Here is a 21,478-nt window from a genome sequence, read left to right on the forward strand (position 1 = left end):
CGAATTAGCTATCTATCTTTTCTTAAGCTTTTTTGTCCAATACCTTTAGTTGAAGTGTTTTTACCAAACATCGTGTGATAAGACAAAAGCATGTAGAGTCTTAGGAAATTCAAATGCCGAAATCCAAGCTCTCAATATAAAAATTTACATTTGAATGTTGATTAAAAAAATTGTCGTTGGAACTTATCGTTGTGCAAAAGTAAGTCTCGTTAGAACCATAATCTTGGGATGGGATAGGAGGGCGCTGAGTACTAGTAGGAGAGCTGAAGGGCGAGGAGTAGGAAAAGTGGAAGTATGGAAGACTAACAAAGGGACCCATGTGTTATATGCACATTATGTGTGCATATACTAGGAGGCTAACCCACATTAGGCTTGTGAGCATGGGAGCATGGGAACAAGCTCTAGTGGAGCATGGGTTAGGACTAACCTTAAGGGTTAAGGTTAGGGTCAGGCATCCAAGGGTCACACATGGGAAATGGAGAGTCAAGAGTCACTTGAGGGCCCTCTTATATAATAGGGATATGGGACACACTCAAGGGAGGCTTGGAGGCTTGGGCTTGTGAGGCCAAGGCTATGTTATGCTCTCTTGTGTAGAGGTTCATATCTACCATTTCACACTATAGCTACATATTATCGGATTGGAATTATACCTCTTGATGGTATGGGACATCAAGGTAGAGGTATGATGTATTTAATTTATAATTCATGTATGCATCCCTTGGGCTCGGGGGTGATTGGGTGGTTGAGTTTATGCCTGATTTATGCATGTTTATGCATAACAATTATCTAGAGAGATCTTAGGGTTTTAACAGTGATATCAGAGCAATCTCTAGTTAATTGTTGTTGATTTTTTTTGAAGTAAATTTTAATATTTACTAATAAAAATATTATTCTGCTAATTTGTGTTGATGATTTGCACGTGGATCGTCGATATGGCAATTGGAATGCATGTTACTACAATTCAATGGACGAATCGACGTTGCGGGGGAATGTCGAGAGTTTAATGCTTAAAAAATCAAAACCTTATAAAGCTTAATAAAGCTTTTTTTAAAATGAGTTTTTTATTTTAAAAAAAAGCTTTTGAAATCTTTTTCAAAAAAAGCTTGGGAAAAAGCCAGAAAATGTGAAATTTGAGATAAAAATTCTCTGAAAAATTTTCGAAAATTTCTTCTTGAAACCTTTTGGCTTTTCATCTTCCGGAAAACCTTTGGCTTTCCGTTTTCCCCGAAACCTTTCGGCTTTCCGAATTCCGAAAAAAACTTTTGACCTTTCACATTCCGATTGTTTTTTGTCTTTTCATTTTCCCAAAACTTTTGGCTTTCCGTATTCCAGGAAAACCATTGGAATTCCGAAATTTTTTGACCGTTCGTATTCTAAATGCGTTCGGGGTAAATTAAAAATTTCCAAAAATTTCCAAAAATTAGTAAAAAATTAGACAAAGGTTATTTTAAATTTTGAAAAAATGTGGGGTTGGTGTTTGGCATGTGGTGTGTCCATTCAGGCGCCTGCGACCATTCAAATTCCTTTAAAAATATATTTTTGGACCCAAAAATTTAGAAAATCCATTAAAATTGTAAATTTTCATTGGATTTGAGAATTGTCAGGCGGAATTGGAAATTTCGTGAACGATGGGATTCTCAGGAAAAATTAGGAATATTCTAGAAACTATTTTTAAAAATCCTAAAAATTGATATTTTTAAAATATCAATGGTATTTTGGCAAATTAAATTGCTGAAAATTTTCTGAAAAATATAGGTTTGGAATGCCATAAGATAGGTTTGGTGGAATTCAAAATTATCATATTTTGAGGCCCTATAAAATTAGAAAAAATTAGGAAAAAATCATGATAATTCTTTTTCTCGAGAATTTAATATTTTCGAGGATTATTTAATATTGAAGTATATTTTCTTGTGCTGACATTAGATAGATGTGGGTTATTCGCATATTATTAATACGATTGTACCTCGTATTAGTAGTTATATTTGTTTGGATTAATTTTAATACGATTGTATCTCGTATTAGTAGTTATATCTGTTTGGATTAATTCTAATACGATTGTACCTTCTTGTATTAGTAGTTATATCTGTTTGGATTAATTCTAATACGATTGTACCTTGTATTAGTAGTTATATCTATTTGGATTAATTCTAATCGATTGTACCTTGTATTAGTAGTTATATCTATTTGGATTAATTCTAATACGATTGTACCTTGTATTAGTAGTTATATCTGTTTGGATTAATTCTAAACGATGTTTTCATGATTTTTTACCATTGTTTAGCCATTCTTTTTTGGACATGTTTCTTAATTTCTTTTGATGGCTATAATCTGCGTTCAAAGTGTGTTTCACCTTTGACACTTTTCCATGATAATTTAATTTGCACTTATTTAAGTGTGGTCTATGCTTAATTTCTGAAGCCTAAGACAAATTCTATCATGGGTTAGTTGATCGGTTTGTTTTGGTGGATTTGATTGGATGTTTTCCAAGTTTGATTTTAACTCATCAGATTCTGCCTAGATCACTTATGTCTAGGGGTTTTTTATTGAGTGCTACACACATGTGTTTCACTTGCTTACTTTGGAGTTTTGCTTGAACGACACCACGTTCATATACACTGGATTGATGAGTTGGCCACCAATTTTAATGCTTCTTTTGGCATGATTAATGTCCATTAGATGGTATGCATTGTTTTTTTTAATGATCAACTATGGTTTTTATGGATTTGAGAAGCTTCTATGCTGTTATCCATGGTTTTATAAGGATCTTTTGATCTTTTGTATAATTTCATGTGCTTTGAGGGTATCATTTGCCTTCGTTTTTTGCACGTAATTTTGGAGTATATTTCTTGTACTCTTGTACATATTCCAACTCGGATAGAAAATACTTCAAAAAAAGTGTACAAGTTTTCAATTTTCTATAGAAAACCCTTTAGAAACACTTGTACACTTTAGAAAAGTGTACAAAGAAAACATTGCAAGAAATTATGTAACAATGTAGTACACCTTAGGAAAGTGTTAAAAATGTGTATCTAAGGCGGCTCATAGCAAGTGATTAAGCCCATGATAAAAGACTAAGAAAATGCTAATATACAAGATTAAGATAAGATTAATTAATGAGACAATGATTAAAACACAAACTCAATAATCTTGTTGCAATAATCAAGTTTCATACACCCATATTTATAGTCTTGGCAAGGACTCCAATCCATGCTTTTTATGCACCCTAGTGCCAACCATGTGTTCATTAATGCTCACACTACATGTGCAACCTTGTGCTTTCCATGTGTCACCTTTTGAGCATTGACTTCACCTTTTATAGTCTTGGCAAGGACTCCAATCCATGCTTTTTATGCACCCTAGTGCCAACCATGTGTTCATTAATGCTCACACTACATGTGCAACCTTGTGCTTTCCATGTGTCACCTTTTGAGCATTGACTTCACCTTTTACAAGTGACCATACAAATCAACATTTGATATTAGACCCTTAGTCTATTCTTTTTTTCTATTGTGCATGCTTCTTCTCTTGTTCATGTGACTCACTCACTACCTCTTCCTTGTGCTCTTTGGCACCACGTGTATCTCAACAACAGAAAGGATATGAAGGAAGAAAGAATGTTGTAGAAAGTACACCCTAGGTTCCCATCCTCTCTCCTTGTTCTCTATGTGTGTGTGTGTGTGCACGTGCACACACACGTGTGCATGCAAGCGTGTGTGTGTGTGTGTGTGTGTGTGTGTGTGTGTGTGTGTGTGTGTGAGAGAGAGAGAGAGAGAGAGAGAGAGAGACTAGTTGTATATTTTTCTTTTTATTTTACGGTGAAGGGAAAGAGATAGGGATATGGAAATGGCAAAGATGTAGCTCAATGGAGATGAGCAAGAGCAAGAGCCATGTACATGCCTCATGGCTTCTTCCTATTTCCACTAAGTTGTCTTTAGATTCAAGCATCATAAATCCAAGATGTCCTCCTTATTCACCTAATACAGGGTCAATAAGAGTTAAGGACCATGCTAACAATCAACTAGAGTCAAGGGTCCACAAGAATCAAAGAGTCATGCTAATTACTAATCCTCAAAAGTGGTAGCAAGTGCTAAAATTAGAAATCAAGCAAAGAAGCATTAAACTTCATCAATATCAAATTAAATATCATGCAAACAGACTAAGTTATAAGTGGTTTAAGGTCCATTTATAAAAAATATGTTGGGTTGAATTCATACAAGAGACCAACTAATCAAGGGCTAAGTAGTCCAAGTATCCCCCAAGACTACCAATTCAAAGAAAGGTGAGGAACCCTGTCCAGTCTTAGCACAAAATCAAAGAAGGAGGCAAACCAATTAAGGGCTTAGTAGTCCAAGTATCCCCCAAGACTACCATTTCAAAGAAAGGTGAGTCTTAGCACAAAATCAAAGAAGGAGGCAAACCAATTAAGGGCTTAGTAGTCCAAGTATCCCCCATCACTACCATTTAAAAGAAAGACGAGTAGCCATATCAAGTCTTAGCACAAAATCAAGGAAAGAAGGAGGCAAACCAGTGTTCATGTCAAGAACCTTCTTGCTTTCCAGCAAGAAGGAACCATAGTGTTAGTGGTTGGACCTCTTATCTTCGATCATGGAAGTTCCGATTGGAGAGGAAAAAGAGGCCAAGAGGTGTGTCAATCCCTATTGTTCAAGCCCTTTACTCTCGATCTTCTAAGCAATTTTTCCAAAAGGCAATGGTTAAGCTAGAATGCTTGAACCACCCTCCTCTCCACGCTTACTCAATCACACTCTCACTCAAGCTAGCAAGCATGTACACTTGTCAGATTACCATCACACACACAAGTATGAATCCTACCACCAAGCAAGCAAGAAGGTGAGGGATCAAGAGAAGAAGAAGGATTTGAACTTGAGAAATGATTGAATTCTCCCTCTTCACATTATCAAAAGTTTGCCATTGCCTATCTCTGACCATATATACAAGGCTTATGGGCTGGCTTTTGTTAAATCATTGGGCCCAAAGCCATACATAATGTGAAATGGCTAGAGTCAAGGAATTCAGATATATGAAATGGCTAAACAACCCTCCCTCCCTGGACCTACTCTATTTTCAAAAGCTATGAATAATGGGCTATACCGGTGATAGGATGTGTTGGTTATCTCGCGAGATGAACTCATCATGTGGAAGTGTTGCACCATCTTTGATTATTGGAGTGGCTTCCAATTGTTTCGAATGAACATGAAATTATAGCCCGAGAGGATGAACTCAGATGAGAACATTGCTTCAAAGGCTTGCACAACCTGATAAGCTTCTAGAAAAACTGGATGCGTGTGAATAGCCTGTATATTTGTCAAAGTGTGGGCCCGCGATGTTGATGTCAAAGGCAAAGCCCTGCACACGTGATCATCATATTTGTGCCATTGCATGGGGCCTTTCTCTTCCTTGAAGTCTTGTAAACAGATTCGGATGGTATATCTAGGAAATTGATGGTTTCTTGGACTTGGTTGCTTGGACTATGGGGCTTCTTGATATGAAGTGATGAATTGTACACAATTAGCCCACACATCTACTCCTACGTCAGGATTATACCAAAGGGTGGAGATTTAAATTCTAAAAAGTTAAGGAGTAGAGGATTGATCTTCTTATTTGCCTTGTACTCTTTCCACCTCATGCGCTTGTGTAGTGGCATATATATAGGATTGATGCATTGATTGACTAACACTACACAATAGTTTGCCCAATAGCTGAGGTTCTAAAGGTAGCTATCACTTAAATTGGTTCTTTATTTTTGCAATGTTGAAGGCTTTATCATCAACGAGCCTCCTGTATCCACAATGCTCTTCAACTAGAGTGCTCTGTTTGAAGGGCTACTCTAGGTATAGTTGCACATCAAGGAGACCTCAAGTTTATGAATGCCATGGATAATAGGCTCTTTGTCGAGGAGATTATTTTACCAACTTGTAAATGGTTTTGTCATAATCATGAATGGCTACTATGTGTGAGAGGTCCTTAGTGATATCCTTTGGAAATCTCTCTTCTACTTTAAAAAACAAGTAGGGGGAGTGAAAATGACAGGCAGGGGCTCATGCACCCATTGTGGTGTGATTCTCTAATCCGGGTTTGGCAAGACCTCACTTCCTTCTTGCAGCTTCCTTCCCTCCTACAACTGTGGTGGCTCCTCAAAAGCATCAGCATTAAGATTGAGGAAGTTCACATCTTGGGGCTTGTCTCCTTGTTCTGTTGTGGGTTTCTAGAATGCTTCGATATCTTTTTGTTGTTATTTTGTGATAGTGCCAGAGGGCAGCTCCATGTCACCTTCTTCTCTATCTTTGCTTGCATCCTCATATCCTTGCTCTTCAGGTCGTGGTCCTCTTGACTTATAATTCTTGTAAAAAATAAGCAAACTTTTCTAGCTCATTAATGAGATCTAAGTCTTTATCCCCTTCCATCATGTTGAATGTTGGATAAGCCACTTGCATTGTAATAAATAAGACTCGGGAATTGGCTACCTTTTACTCTTCAATCTAAGCCACAATCATGTGGTAATACAACGTCGATTGGGTCATAGGTAGCAAACCGACTTGCTTGAAGCACGTTGTATATTGCTCTCCTGAGGGGGCAAGGCCTTCCCCATGCACCTGAGCTCTCACAATGGTCCATCATTTCATTTCCCATGGCAACCAGCTTAGCAAGCTGATCGGCATTCATTATTATTGGCTCAGGATCAGCCTCTACACATGGATTATTTAGTATTGAGCACAATGATTGTTGGTAGTTGGCCAAAATAGGGTGTACCTTTTAAATATAGATATATGTTGGTTACTCAGCCACATATCCCCTTTAAAGATAAGCATGTTGACCAGGTGCATGTATTCTGTTGGCACCTTATGTCATAGCTCAGTGAACATGTATATGTGGAAGTTAAGAGACAGATCCAAGCTATATCCTTGATATATAAACATGACACATGGAGCATTAAATCGAGGTATTGGTGGGTGAGACCATGGCTCTGTAACACCAGATTTGGCAAGTGTACTGCCACTTCAAAGGCTCAAGACCATGGCACTGTAACACCAGATTTGGCAAGTGTACTGCCACTTCAAAGGCTCAAGTGGGGCTTTTCTACATTATCTCCAGCCGAGTTGGCAAAGTCCGGGCTTGCTAGCTCTTGAGCCCTTTCTTTTTTACAAGCTCATGCTGGAGCTCTGATAATGGCATCTTTCTTTCTGATCTCTGCTGCATGCAGTGCATGGGTGTCACAGCAGCTAAAGGCCACAAGGCAGTCCACTTTGGCTTGTTTCTCTAATAATGCTGCAAGGTCTGACTGCTTTTCTTTCTGGCAAAGTGCCAATGGCCTTGTCTTTCTTTGTAAGAATGGATTGATTGGCCCCATGAGCTATGATCTAGCAGCAATATGAAATCAACGATCTGAAAGTCTTAACGATCAGATAATTGGATCAATATTCAGTGTAATGGAAACGATCCGGATCAAAGAGACAATCTGAAGTTAGAATCACAAGGTGACCCAGTTTCCAAATGATCTGAAATGTGGGATGATCTTAGAGCTGGATCGGTGATGGACGATCGAGACTTATGAGTGGGCTCGACAATCAAAATCAGATGCTGTCAATAATCCAGGCTTGGGATCAGCAATTTAACTATGCATTAATGATAGTAGCTATTGGGGTTGATAATCCGAGCTTGGGATCACTATGCATTAATGGTGGTAGCTGGTGAGACATGTTTTAATGAAACCCTTTTTTTGCAATTATTTCACGCCTTGTCATTACTATGGGTATTTTTTAAGATCTTAGAACTTATGTACAAATCACATATTTTTTCATTTTTTTCCGTGTTATTTATCATACACATCACTATGTCCCCCCTACATTTACGTATATATATATGTACATTAAGTATTCTCATTTCTATTGTTGGGTGGTTTTATCTAGAGTAAAAAGTTTCAACCTTTTAAGGGAAAATATTTACATTTATGAATAACTCTTGACAAACCAAGTGCACGCCAATAGGACACAAAATGAAGTCAAGAATGGGTGGGAGACCATACCTTAGTTATTGATATGCATTATTATGTAGTGAGTGAATAAGTCAATATTTTCCAATAAGTCAAGAATGGGTGGGAGACCATACCTTAGTTATTGATATGCATTATTATGTAGTGAGTGAATAAGTCAATATTTTCCAATATCATAATATTATTGAGAGGTGCATGCATATCTTGCAAATGGAAAATTTTAACATCTTTTGGGATCTTCCTTGGACCTAGCAACAACAACAGCTAAGACCTAGTCCAATTACAACCTCTTCATCATCAAACCACTTTCACACTACTTATATCTTTCCTAAGGGAGTCCCCCTCCACCTATTAAAAGGGGCCATCTACTATCACCATCAAGGGGGGACGTATATTTATTCTTTCCTCCTTAGCCCTCAAGCTTATGTTAAACTCCTCCTTCCCAGCACCCATGCCATCATAAAGTTCTTAGTCTTCTCCCCATGCTCACTCCCTCACCTCAGCTCTCTACAAATCTCTACTTATTAACCAATGTGCTAGTGCTTTAGGGATGTTTTCTTTACCATGTGTGATTAGTGTATAGCCCATGTGCTAGTGCTTTGGGGGTGTTTTCTTTACCATGTGATTCTTGCCAATGCCATTATAGGTGTGTATAACTCATCGAGAACTCATCCATGTGTGATTAGTGTATAGCCCACAAATTTTTTCCTCCATGTACTTTGTCTCCAACCACTAATAAGCAAGCTTGGGTCTACCTCCACATGGTTTCAAGCATTGGTTTCCATTGGTGACTTGATTTTGGTGTGTGTTTATTAAGGGGATGCCTTTGTTTTGTTCTTCCATTGTGCTTCTTTTAAGATTAAGAATTCTCTAGTGTTTGTCTTTGAGTGTGGTTCTCTTGTTGGGAGGTGATAGAGGCCACCTTTCAAGAAAATCCCCCTCATAAATTGGTGCCCCCACTAAGGATCAAACTCAAGACCTTCAGTTTACAATTTCTCTACAAATTAGGTCTTTCTTAGCAAGATGAACTACCCTAATTTGCCAATTAGGCCAAATCATCCTTATTAACCTATTCCAGCCCTATCAATTCATGTGGTTCTAAGACACAAAGCCGATTTTTGGCAATGCCTTGCATTTATCTTTGGCGCAAAGCGATTGGTAGAAATCAATGTTATTCTGGCTCACCCTAACCCTCCTTGAAACACATCCAAAAAGAGATTACCTGGTGAACCGCAACTGTCATGATGAGAGGATCTTTCCACAATGGCCGAGCTCGTAACCCTTGAGGTCTCCAAGCTTCACAACTCCTTGAGAAGCAATTTCACCACGTCCATGAGCGTTGTCACACAGTCGTGTTGCACTATTGGTCCTCATCCCTCCTCTCACCTCACTTCACTCGAGGAATTCATTTATATACATGGCCATAAGTGTTCACACCCACAAACTATGGCCGGCCAGGCACTTTAGGCTCATAAGAGGCCTAATGCTATTACAATGATATATCCATGAAGTACATCACTTAGGACATCATCCTAACTTGCTACCACATGCTCTTGAAGCAGGAATCGCCATAAATACTCCGTCACACCATTACGGGCGCTCGTCTAAGTTGTAGATTTGGACACTATTGCTTCATATCTTGAATGTATGACCCTTTGGTGTATTTACCATGACTCCTTGATGTAATATAATGGCGGTAGCTCTTGTTAATCCTAGAATTGGATTAACAAATGCATCACCTGAGTCTTTCATTTTGCCCCTTCTCAATTACAAGCTCACATTTTATGTGTTTATGTTCATCTTGATGTCCTAAACGTTATTTTCCACATCTTGTTTCTTATCCTTCTTCATCTTTCCAAAACCTATACCAATGGCTACCCCCTTTCCAAAACCTATACCAATGGCTACCCCCTTTCCAACTTTTCATGGAAAACCTAATGAAGATGCTCTAGAATCCATGGATGATTTGGAGATGGCCCATCTCATTTCTGGGAGAGACACTGAGGACATTAAGGTTAGGGCTTTCCCCCTTGTTCTAAAAAGGAGGAAGCTAGAACTTGGTATGGAACCCTTCTGCAAGCTACCAACAAGGATGGATAGGAGATCTTCTGCCAAGCATTCTTATAAAAATATGGAAAAGGAGATACTCCACAATGATTATGGTAGTAGTTGCTCCTACATCAACATGAGTCTCTCCAAGATTTTCAATGGTATTATGAAACTAAATTTCAAGATTTGTGGACTAGATGGAGTTCCTCTCTTTCGCTTGAAGAAGCATCACCAAATGTTTTGAAGAGGGATAGGTTTGCTATTGGTTTATTTTCACCTTTAAGGGGTGAGGTAGAATCCAAGTTTTCCCAAGGAATTCACTTTCCATAGAAAGGGGACGTCACCTGTGTGCATGAAACTTATAAAAACCCCCTATTTAAATTTCTCTAAAAAATACACTATACCCCTTTCTAAGCATATGAGTCCCAATTATAAAATTAAAGTACCCCCTATTTAAGGTTTAAAAATCAAATAGTAGATATTGATGTTATATGTGTGACAAGTTATAGCCCATCATGTAAGTAGCATGGATGTAAGTGCTAGAAGCACAAAGACCTATATGTACTCTCCAAAACTTGTTCCATGTGTGGTTAGCTTAAAAGAGTAGTAAACTAATCAAGTTTTCAAACTACATTGCTAGATCACATATTGTAAACTACAAGAGAAAACAAAGCCCCTATTCTCCTTCGGAACATTATTCTTTCTCTCACAATTAATGGCTAAAGAGATTGTGGATGTAAGATTCCTCCCTCTAGCTTTTGAGGTGTACAGGTGTAAGAACCTCCCCTTCTGATCTTGTAATTATTCCCCTCTCTGAAATAAAAGAAAGATTTTGTTTTACCCTGTTTTAGCCTAGAGAGAGAGAAAATGCCTAGAGAGAGATAATCCAAAATTGAGATATTTTTGGATATAAAAATCCTCCTACTGTCTAAAATGGTTTCCTTGAAACATAAATCCAAAAAGAACTTTCCAATGTGCATTTGGAATTAATTGAAAAGAAGTATAAAGGACCTTAGCCTAAGGGTCTAGATTTTTAGAAATTTTTTTATTATGATCCAATTAAGGTTCCTATGTCCCAATAGGATCAATCCAAGTGTGGGGAGGAGGTAAATCCAATTTATAAAAGAAAAACCCCCAAAAATGAGTAAATGCTCACATAAGATGAAGAGTTGACTAAAGGACAAGGTTTATTAGTAAAAAAACTATGAGTATTACTAAAAAAATGAGATATTTTGGGTATAATGATTCAATTTTGACACCTTGGTAAGGAGAAGGGAGCTCTTCAAGGAGGCACCTATTTCACTTGTGTGGTGGAGTTTTAAACTCAAAAATATTGTGATATTTTTATCTCTCCTCTCTCCTAGATCAAACCAAATCAAAAGGGAGCCAAACTAGGTCCAAATCTTGTCTAAATTCAGCCAATCTGAACCTGGAAAATTCTAGAAACTAATTGGACTTGGTTAGAGGCCTCCCTCACCTATAAATAGATCCTTAGCCCTTTGTGAAAAAATATGAGAACTATACCATGCCAGTATTATACTGAAATAATGATATTTTCTATTATCCTCTACAAATTGAAGAGATTGGAGCTTCTCTCTCTTCAATCTTCTTGGTGACTCCAACAACATACCAAACCAATTGATTGGTTGGGGGCCTCTACTGTGATCAAAGAATCAAGTAATTTAGAAGGTAAAGTGTGGATTATTGTCTTCTTTTTCTTAAATCTCCAAATGTTTCTCTTCTCAACACCTCTCAAGCTTGAGAAGCATTAATTTGAATGGCTTTTGAATACTATTGAAGTTCTTTAATGTATTGTAATGAAGAAATACATAAATTTCCATTTATGCTTAATTTATAATGGTTTTTAAGAATTTCTCTCTCCCCCCCAAAGAATGGTCATTCCTATGTCCTATTCTCAATTGAAATGAAGCTTCTCATAAGCATTTCTCTAATCTATAAGTAAATTCTATGCTTGTCTAATTGGAGGCCATGAACCTTCATCTGCATATCATGAGGTCTCATGTTAGGATATGGCCAACAATAATGAAAAATAATATTCTATCTATGGTGCAAAATTTGGCAAAAGAAACGTGTAGGAAATGAGTTACCATTTTTCATGGTATGGGGACAAGAAGCTACTACACAAATGACTATGAGAAGATCTATAGGCTAGACAAAATTAGGATTGAAACAATGCTTAAAGCTCTTCTAAAGGTTTGGTGCTAGTGGAGTGGTGATTGCTGCTAAGAACCATGGTCATTGAGGACATCCCTTATAAAGGTTACTTAAGTCTAGTATTAAATTATATGCCTACATTATTTAATGTTGATCATGGAGACAACATTTTTGTAATAGACCTACTACAATCTTTATTACATTTAAATATTGCCAAAGATATACACGATGTCATAACCAATAGATATGGAGAATAACCAATCCAATATGGTCATTCATTATATGAGTATTTTTAATGGCAATTCAAGGATGGGATGTGATGAATAAGAACATAACTGCAGAAGGAGGGCATGATGCAACTTTGAGCTTATAAAAAAAGACAGATTCCATCAAATCAATCTCAAGGGAATGCCAGATATAATCAACTAAGAATAACACGTAAAATTCATGCTCCACCACCTATTCTCATTAAGAAGTGTATAATTAGTGAAATTGCAAAGAATTCCTTTAGTGTCTACACTAAAAGACATGGAAGTAATGTACTATGCTATGAGTGACTAGGATATAATAAAAGATTTAGCAGAGGAGCTCAAGCTAAGATTTTAATATTGAAAATATAAGAGTTCTATATCAACGTTAGTCAAAGAGAAACTATGTTCTTTTATCACAAACCCAAAAAAATCCAACACTTTTTAATGTGTAGGAGAAAGCTTGTAACATTAATGCTATCTTTAGTCTTTAAAATATAAATGCTAACTTGTGTTGTAACATTAATGCTATCTTTTGTCTTTAAAATATAAATGCTAACTTGTGTTGTTATTTTTTATAGACTTAAAGGATTTATAGCAAATTAAGATATCTTGAATAGAGACGTATTACTTTTTATGTCATATAATTATTTTACGTATTCTAAGTCATGGGTTGGGCTTGTCGGCACCACATGTAAAGGGTAGGGGATTGGGTGATCGCTGATGAGAGGTGCACCTCGAATTTCATCAGGGGTTAGGATCGGCCAGCCATGTGTGGGCGTCCATGTGTGAACAGCCAGGTCACATATAAAAGTCAAATGTAACCTAAAACCTCTCATTCTCTGAGTGTTGAATACAAGGAGTGTTCTTGCTTCATCTTCTCCATCTCCTTCTCCAGTGTGTGTGTGTGTGTGTGTGTGTGTGTGTGTGTGTGTGTGTGTGTGTGTGTGTGTGTGTGTGTGTGTGTGTGAGAGAGAGAGAGAGAGAGAGAGAGACAGTGTGTGTGTATGTGTATAGCGATCGAGCATTGCACGGCGGCGAGGCAGTAGAGCGACGGCGGCGGCTCCTTCTTCATCGCGGCGCGAGAATCCTTCACGAGACGATGGCAGTCTGAGCGGTGAGTGACACACCATTGCTCCTTGTTTTGAGCTTTCTGGTTTCTTGGTTGTGTGCTTGCAGCCATTCATGGCTCGCACACGGTGCTTGGCAAGTCCCTAGCTCCGACAACACGTGCGGCAAGAGCGCACATTTTTGGCACCGCTGCCGGGGAATTGCCCTCTGCACCAAGCTCTAGATGCAGCTCGGGCTACTGTTTGAAGTCTATTTTATCCTACAGGAAAGGCAAAGAGAGGCGTGTTTGTGTGTATGCTGCTGTGTGCAGGTTTATGGAGCTGTGTGTGTGTTTGCTGCTGTTCTTCAGTCATTTTTCAGTTCTGTTTTCTTCATTTTCTACACATTTCAGTTTCGTGTGTTAGCTGTTAGTGTGTGCATCTGCGCATGTGTAGACAAAGGGTGGAAGAGCCGATGCACGCTATGCTGCTGTTTTGGCAGCCGCAAAGGGCGCCGCGGCGGCAAGCGGCCAGCCCTAGGTGCACATGAGCTAAAACATTATCCTTAAGATTTATTTTTTTTCTAAAAAATAAAATAAAAATAAAAAATTAAATCAACCCAACCCGCGTGGAAAGAAATTTTTTATTGAAAAAGAAAAAACCCCCAATTGACCCCGACCCCCGGTCTCGGTCTTTTGATATATATATATATATATATATATATATATATATATATATATATATATATATATATATATATATATATATATATATATATATATATATATATATATATATATATATATATATAGGAGAGTGAACCTCCATAGCTTTCTCTCAAGTGAAAGCTTAAGGGGAGTGAAGCTCTATATAGAGTCTACCCCCCTAAGGAGTGGAGTGGGCATGTGGGACAAAGCCTTCACCTTTCCCCCCACAGGCACCCTTGGACTTTCTAATTTAAGCCTCACACCTAGGCACAAATAGAGTGTTCTGAGGGCCATGGGAGCTCCGAATAGGCGAACACTGTGCTGTAAAGTACGCTAGGACCCCTTGAACAATACACTCGTCTTAAGCTATCACATGCCTTAGTCCAATTTTGACCATAAGTAAGGGGGTAAAAACGGGTTGAAAACAAGACAAAAACAAGTAAAAACGGGGTGCAAAACACCTGAGAAACTTGTGTGGGCTTTAAGGGTAGTTACCAATGCCCGTAGGATACCCACGTCACATGCATCTACGCTCTGGTTGGGTGCTAGAGTCTGAGCAACTAGAAAGCGTTTCAGTTTTTATGCAGGCTCACACCATCCCTCCACGTTAGCATCTTGGCCTTCAGTTAACCCAAGGAAGTGCAACCCAAGATCCACGAATACGGCTAGTGACTCGTCCTCTGACTCTGAAGTCATGACTCTGAAGTCATGGAAGGGTATCCTACCCAGAACGCTCAGGAAGCAAGCCAAAATGTGCCAGTTTGGGCCCCGCAACCCAGATCTAGCATGTTTAGTCGTCTAATAGAGACTTTTAGTAGAGCTACGTGCTCTGAACCTACGACAAGTGAAGTAAACGAAGAAGGTGGGGAAGTATATTCACCATTCACATCTCATGTAGACCCTGCCCTCCCAAAGAGTGTCCATGTGGATATTCTACCCACTTCATTTAATGAAGGCCCTACTGAGCTACCACCTTCTTCTGACGCTCTTCCTAAAGTAGAGGCCCCTAGAAGTCAAACCACAAGAAGTGACATTGCGTCCACTTCGAGAGAACCTTTTGGCATGCCAAGTTTAGATGGGATATTTCTCAATGAAAATTGGGAATATGACCTACACACATGGAGACTCTGACTGACCTATACATGGGTTACACATACCATGTAGGTTGGTTAGAAGTCATACGATCTACATCTAGTCCAACCAATCTAGATGAACAACAACAAATAATATGTGAAGTTATCCATAGAATTATCCAATTCGAGAGGTAGAATACGGGAGTGAACCTAGTTTCATCTAGCCCTATGAGATTTTTACGGGCAAGGCTAAACAACCAACCCTGTAGCAATTGAAGACTCCCTCGATGAGTCTCGTAGATCCTTCGTATGTGTTTAGCCTTCGCAATTGGAGACTCCCTCGGTGAGTCTCATAAATCCTTCGTATGTGTTTCACCTGGAGTCTCAATGCAAGTTGAGCCCACGAGCAGTAACTTTAGCTTTCCAACTTTGGCTCAACTTTCCATTAGGGAATCAACAATGCCTACTCCGATGATGAGCATGACGGAAAGTGCACCCGTTACCACTGTAGTTAGTACAACACCGCTACCTAGTGGCACAGTACCTACAATAGTGTGTACCAGTGCATATCGACCATATATGTACCTATCGCTACTCATGCTCATGTAGCTCCTATGCCTCCTGTTAAGCCAATGGCGTATGCTCCATGAATGCCTTATCAGAACCCTTATCCAAGAGGAGCTATGCCTAGTCACATATCATATTCTGCGTCAGCTGCATACATACCAAGACCAATGCCAACTCCTGTCAACCAGGCCATCCCAGAAGTTATGCATGCTCACTTAGGTGATCTAGCAGCATTTGCTCAAACAATCGGACGATCTATTATGAAAAACATGCGTGGCATACCTGAGAGAGAGCCTAGAAGCAAGGCGGTACAAGTTTCCAAGCTCACTCAGATCTTAAGTGGTAATAACGAAGATGTTAGGAAGCACATTAAAGTTTTTGAACACGTGTGTGATTCCTTGGAAGAGCACAATGAGCTACATAAGTGTAAAGCCTTAGGCTTAACCTTGAGTGGAAAAGTCGGAGATTGGTATCAAACTTTAAGGGTTGAATCTCAACTCCAAAAAGCTGAACGCGAGGAAGGAGAGTCAGTGAGAGACTTTATTAGTCGACTAAAGGATCTAAATTCTCACTGTACTCTCGATGAGCGCTTCAATAACAACCAACTTCTTGATAGATTCATCCGAGGATTGCGCCACGAGGACATACACAATGGCCTAGTCATTAGAGGTCTTACTATGTAGTCACTGCCAATGCAATCCAGTTAGAAGACAACTTGATGATTGCAAGTAAAAAGGTGTCTTTGGAGACAAAGTCTGTTAGTTCGCAAGTATCTAGGCACGAGCCAATGACTGTAAAACCTATTGCCAAGGAGCCCAAGATATCCAAAATGTCTATAGAGCTGACCTTACTAAGGCTCTCCAAGAATACTTTAGGGGTAATCGAGCTCCTCAAAATAGCCATATGTACCCAAGAAGAGAGCAACAATGGTGTTCGGTTTGCTTAGGACCACATAGCACGAGTGAATGTCCCACATTCAGAGTTAAATTCAATGGGACTTGCAATACATGTGGTAAGTATGGCCATCAATCTAAGGATTACCTCTAGTACTTAAGCGTATGTTAGCAAATCAGGCACCACTAGCCTGGTCAAACACACCTCAAGTACCCGCACTGATGCCTGCACCACCTGTCAAGAAACCGTCACAACACATAGTTCCAAGGAACCCAAATTTAGTCCAGTCTGTGCCGTTTTACCACACCGCCAGTGCTAGGACCACAACCTCCGCATCCAAGGGTTACCCCTATAAACCAGATGGGTTGTGAGTCACATAGTGTATGTGGGGATTATAAAGAGGATATAGACCCCACTGTTCCATATGGGATTGATACGTTTGAAATGACTCCCCAGTACTACATGGAGGATCATTTCGGGCAAGTCAAGCCTGTATATCAAGTGACTGCTCTCGCCCACAAGAGGGCAAAACCTTAATACCTTTGCCAGGAGACCACCTCTTTAATGCTACGATTGTGGTGGACCGCATCGTGTAGCGGAGTGCCCTAATAGGCTACAGAAGATCGCTACTCAAATGCAACCAAATCAAGGGAGCACATCGGGAATGCTGGTACTTACATATGTCCACATAATCCAACTGCACCCAAGATTACACCATTGAATTTGGTTGAGGTCACCAATGAGGCACTAGGAACCACACCTGTTGTACCCGCAAATGTAGTCACAGCCCTAGTCAAGGGCCGATATCTCAAAAGTATCGTTGAATGTGTCCAAACTAATAGATTTCATGTCCTCTGAAATCAGAACCACGATCATATCCAAGTTATACGGAGATCCTGAGCTATTCTTAGCTCTTCGGGCATTTCTCAATGGAGAACTGAAGGTGGGGTTACCACAATTTGCAAATATGGATAAACCCAACACGCTTCAAGATGTGGAGGAACATTTGGATCCACAGCCCAACTTAGATGAAGACTCGGTCGTTGAAATACCTGTTAACAAGTTGGGACAGTACTTTGAAGGTGATGAATCTAATGCAACCCTCCCCATTACTACCAAGGGATTAACTCTAAAGGGAATACTTGATGGTGGTGCTGGAGTGAGCATTGTGACTAAAAACCGCTGGGAATCTATGGGAAGACCTCACCTAGAAGTCACAAACATAGTGGTTAAGATGGCAAACGGAACTATAGCTAAACCTATTGGAATGCTAAGGGACCTTAAGATCAAGGTTCTGGGATACAAGGGTAAGGCATACCTTCATTGTAATGGATTTATCTAAGCATCCTATGTCATATCAAATGATCTTAGGATGTCCTTTCATGAGGGAAGCACAAATGGTGCATGACTGTTCGAAAAACCATGTCTACTTACAATTCTAGGACTCTGTCATTCAAGTTGATCTTGAGAATGGTCGCGCGCATCCTTTAGGAAGCAAGGTTATCAGTGAGATAATTGATCGGATAGCACTATTCACTCAGCCCCATTAAAGTATTGCTATACATGCAAAAAAGAGACCGATGATGGGAAAGATTCTCCTTATATTGATGTCCTATCGGGCATGACTGAGTCAGATAACGTAGATTGGGTACACCTAGTGGCAACCATAGACACATGGGGAAATAGAGGCACAAGTTGGGTAACACCTGAGGGGCAAGATATGCTACCATTAGTGCCAGCAAACATGATAGGTGTTATGCACTTGACTTCTGGCAAGAAAGTGGCAAACTCCCTTGATACTAAAAGTAGCGAAGACTCTGACCAATGTGACTCCGAGTCTGAATCTCAAGAAGAATCTGACTCAACTTGATAGGGGGTATGAATTGAATATTCACCCAAATTGTGGAAGACATATGCTCAAGGCCTAGGACAGTAACCTCTTGCAGTTCATCCGAGAGTGAGGGGGACACAAGTGAAGATTGATCAAGTGAGTCTAAATATGATATAAACAAAAATCAGAAACTAGGTAAGAAGAAGATGATACATAAGCGACAACGCTATCAAGCTAATGTACGAGCTAGAATAAACAAAGAGAGATCCACTGCAGAATGGCTTAGTTGTGTAGGAGCATATGACGCTCATCGGCGGAAGTTAGTGGATAATTGGGGAGAATACCTCCAAAGTGTCATGTGGTGTAGTCCGCAACCTCATGACATCGCCCAATTAGAAATCGAAGAGAAGCCAAAACTAAGTCGTACTACGAGAAGGCATCAAAACTAAGAGTTAGCTCAACAACAAAAGAAAGCGGAATTTAAAGAAAAAAGCATGGCACAACAAGAACCGGTAGACTTACACCCCGCACCCGAGCATTTCAAATCTTTTACCACCCACGGGGGAATGTAAAGTTGTCTATACAAAAGCCCAACGAATGCCTACCACCAATGGGAGTAGTGGTGTCTACGATGGCTCGGCGGTAGTTAAGGAGATAGAACTAGCAGATCCAGGTGAAGAGTCTAAACCAGTTTTTATTGCTCAAGACCTCACTAGACAAAAGAAGCTACACTTAAGATGCTTCTTAAAGAATTCAAGGACATATTTGCTTGGACATACCATGATATGAAGGGTGTTCCACCCTCTGTGGTGCAACACACAATTCCAATGATTAGCACTGCTAAACCAGTCCAGCAATGTCTCTACCCAATGAATCCTAAGTATGCAAAGGTTGTACAAGAGGAAATTGAAAAGCTTATAAAATGTGGATTCATATACCCTATTGAGCACTCAGAATGGGTTTCTCTGATAGTCATTATACCAAAGAAGAATGGGAAACTCAGAGTGACCGTTGATCTCAAAAAGGTTAACGCAGCACCAGAAGAGATCATTAGCCCTTGCCGTATTCGGAACATGTGCTTGAAAGAGTTGCAGGCAAGGAGGCTTATAGCTTTTTAGACGGGTACTCTGGTTATAATCAAATCACAATTGCAGTAGAGGACCAAGCTAAAATAGCTTTTATAATAGAGTTTGGAGTGTTTGCCTTTCGCGTCATGGCCTTTGGCTTAACCAATGCACCTGCAACATTCCAACGATTGATAAACATAGCCTTTAAGAAATATCTAAGGGACTTTTGTGAAGCCTTCTTAGATGATCTTTGTGTTCATTCCTCTTGGGACGAGCACTTGATGTGTTTACGAAAAGTATTTGAAAGGTGTAGATTATATCGCATCTCATTGAATCCTTTCAAATGCCAATTCTGGGTTAAACATGGAGTTACTCTAGGGCATATAGTGTCCAAAAATGGGATTTCCACCGACGAAAATAAAATAAAGGTCATTTTGGAATTGTCCCCACCCACCAACTATAAGGGAGTCCAGCGCTTTATGGGCCATGTTGGTTATTATCGAAGGTTTATTTTATTCTTTGCTGAGATAGCTCGACCATTGTACAAGCTTCTCATCGAGTTTATTTGGACCGAAGATTGTGACCATGCATATGAGTTATTAAAGAAGACCCTGTCGATTGTGACCGTGCATATGAGTTATTAAAGAAGACCCTGTCGATTGCTCCAATCTTGTGAATGCCTAACTGGGTTTTAATCTTCCATGTGCATATTGATGTATCAAACTTTGCTATTGGGTGTATACTAACTCAACCTGGAGAACATAAACTAGACTACCCCATTAGCTTTGCCAGTCACCAATTGAACAATGCTGAAATGAACTACACCACTACGGAGCGAGAAGGGTTGGCAATGATATATGCAGTAAAGAAATTTCGTTATTACCTTCTTGCCACCAAGTTTGTTTTCTATATGGATCATCAAGCATTATTGTATCTAGTGAACAAACCATGCTCCACAGGAAGAATAAACCGATGGTTGTTGATTCTTCTTGAGTTTGATTTCACCGTTGTTGTGAGACCTGGCAAAAAACATGTCATGGCTTATCATTTGTCTCGCATACCTAATGGTGAAGCTCCTACGGGAGTTGAATGACTTACCTGACACTTCCTTGTTCATGGTGGAGACAATGCCTGAATGGAGTGAGAAGATTGTTAACTTCTTGGTTAATGGTTTTCCACCCAAAGAACTTCGTAAAGATATAGCTCGAAAGCTGATCAAGGAATGTGAACCCTATTGCCTAATGGCCGGGACTCTTTATAAAAGAGAAAGGATGACATTCTTAGGCATTGTGCCTAAGAGGATGAGTATCTATATATTTTGCAAGAGGCACATATGGGCGTAGCCGATGGTCACTTTTCAAGAGACTTAACTGCGCGAAAGATATTGCAATCAGGGTATTGGTGGCCCACTATGTTCCAAGATGCATCACTTTTTGTGAAGGGTTGTGATGAATGCCAACGCTACAAGAAACCCCAGCGGAAAGATCAGATGCCCCTACATCCAATTAAAGTAAACCAACCGTTTGAAAAGTGGGGTTTAGACTTTGTAGGTCCAATTAGCCCAGCGGCCCGTAACACACAATCTCGCTATATTATTGTGGCCCACTGACTATGTGACCAAATGGGCTGAAGCGAAAGCGACACGTAAGGCAGATGCGAGGACAACAGCCAAGTTCCTCTTTGAAAATATAATCACACGCTTCGATTGTCCTTTTGAACTTGTGAGCGACAATGGTACGCATTTTATAAATGAAGTGATTAAGGAGCTTACAACAAATTTCATGATATCCCATTATAAATCTACTCCTTA

Source organism: Cibotium barometz, chromosome 2 (genome assembly GCF_041138505.1).
Source record: "Cibotium barometz isolate CiBa-2024 chromosome 2, ASM4113850v1, whole genome shotgun sequence".
Taxonomy (NCBI): domain Eukaryota; kingdom Viridiplantae; phylum Streptophyta; class Polypodiopsida; order Cyatheales; family Cibotiaceae; genus Cibotium; species Cibotium barometz.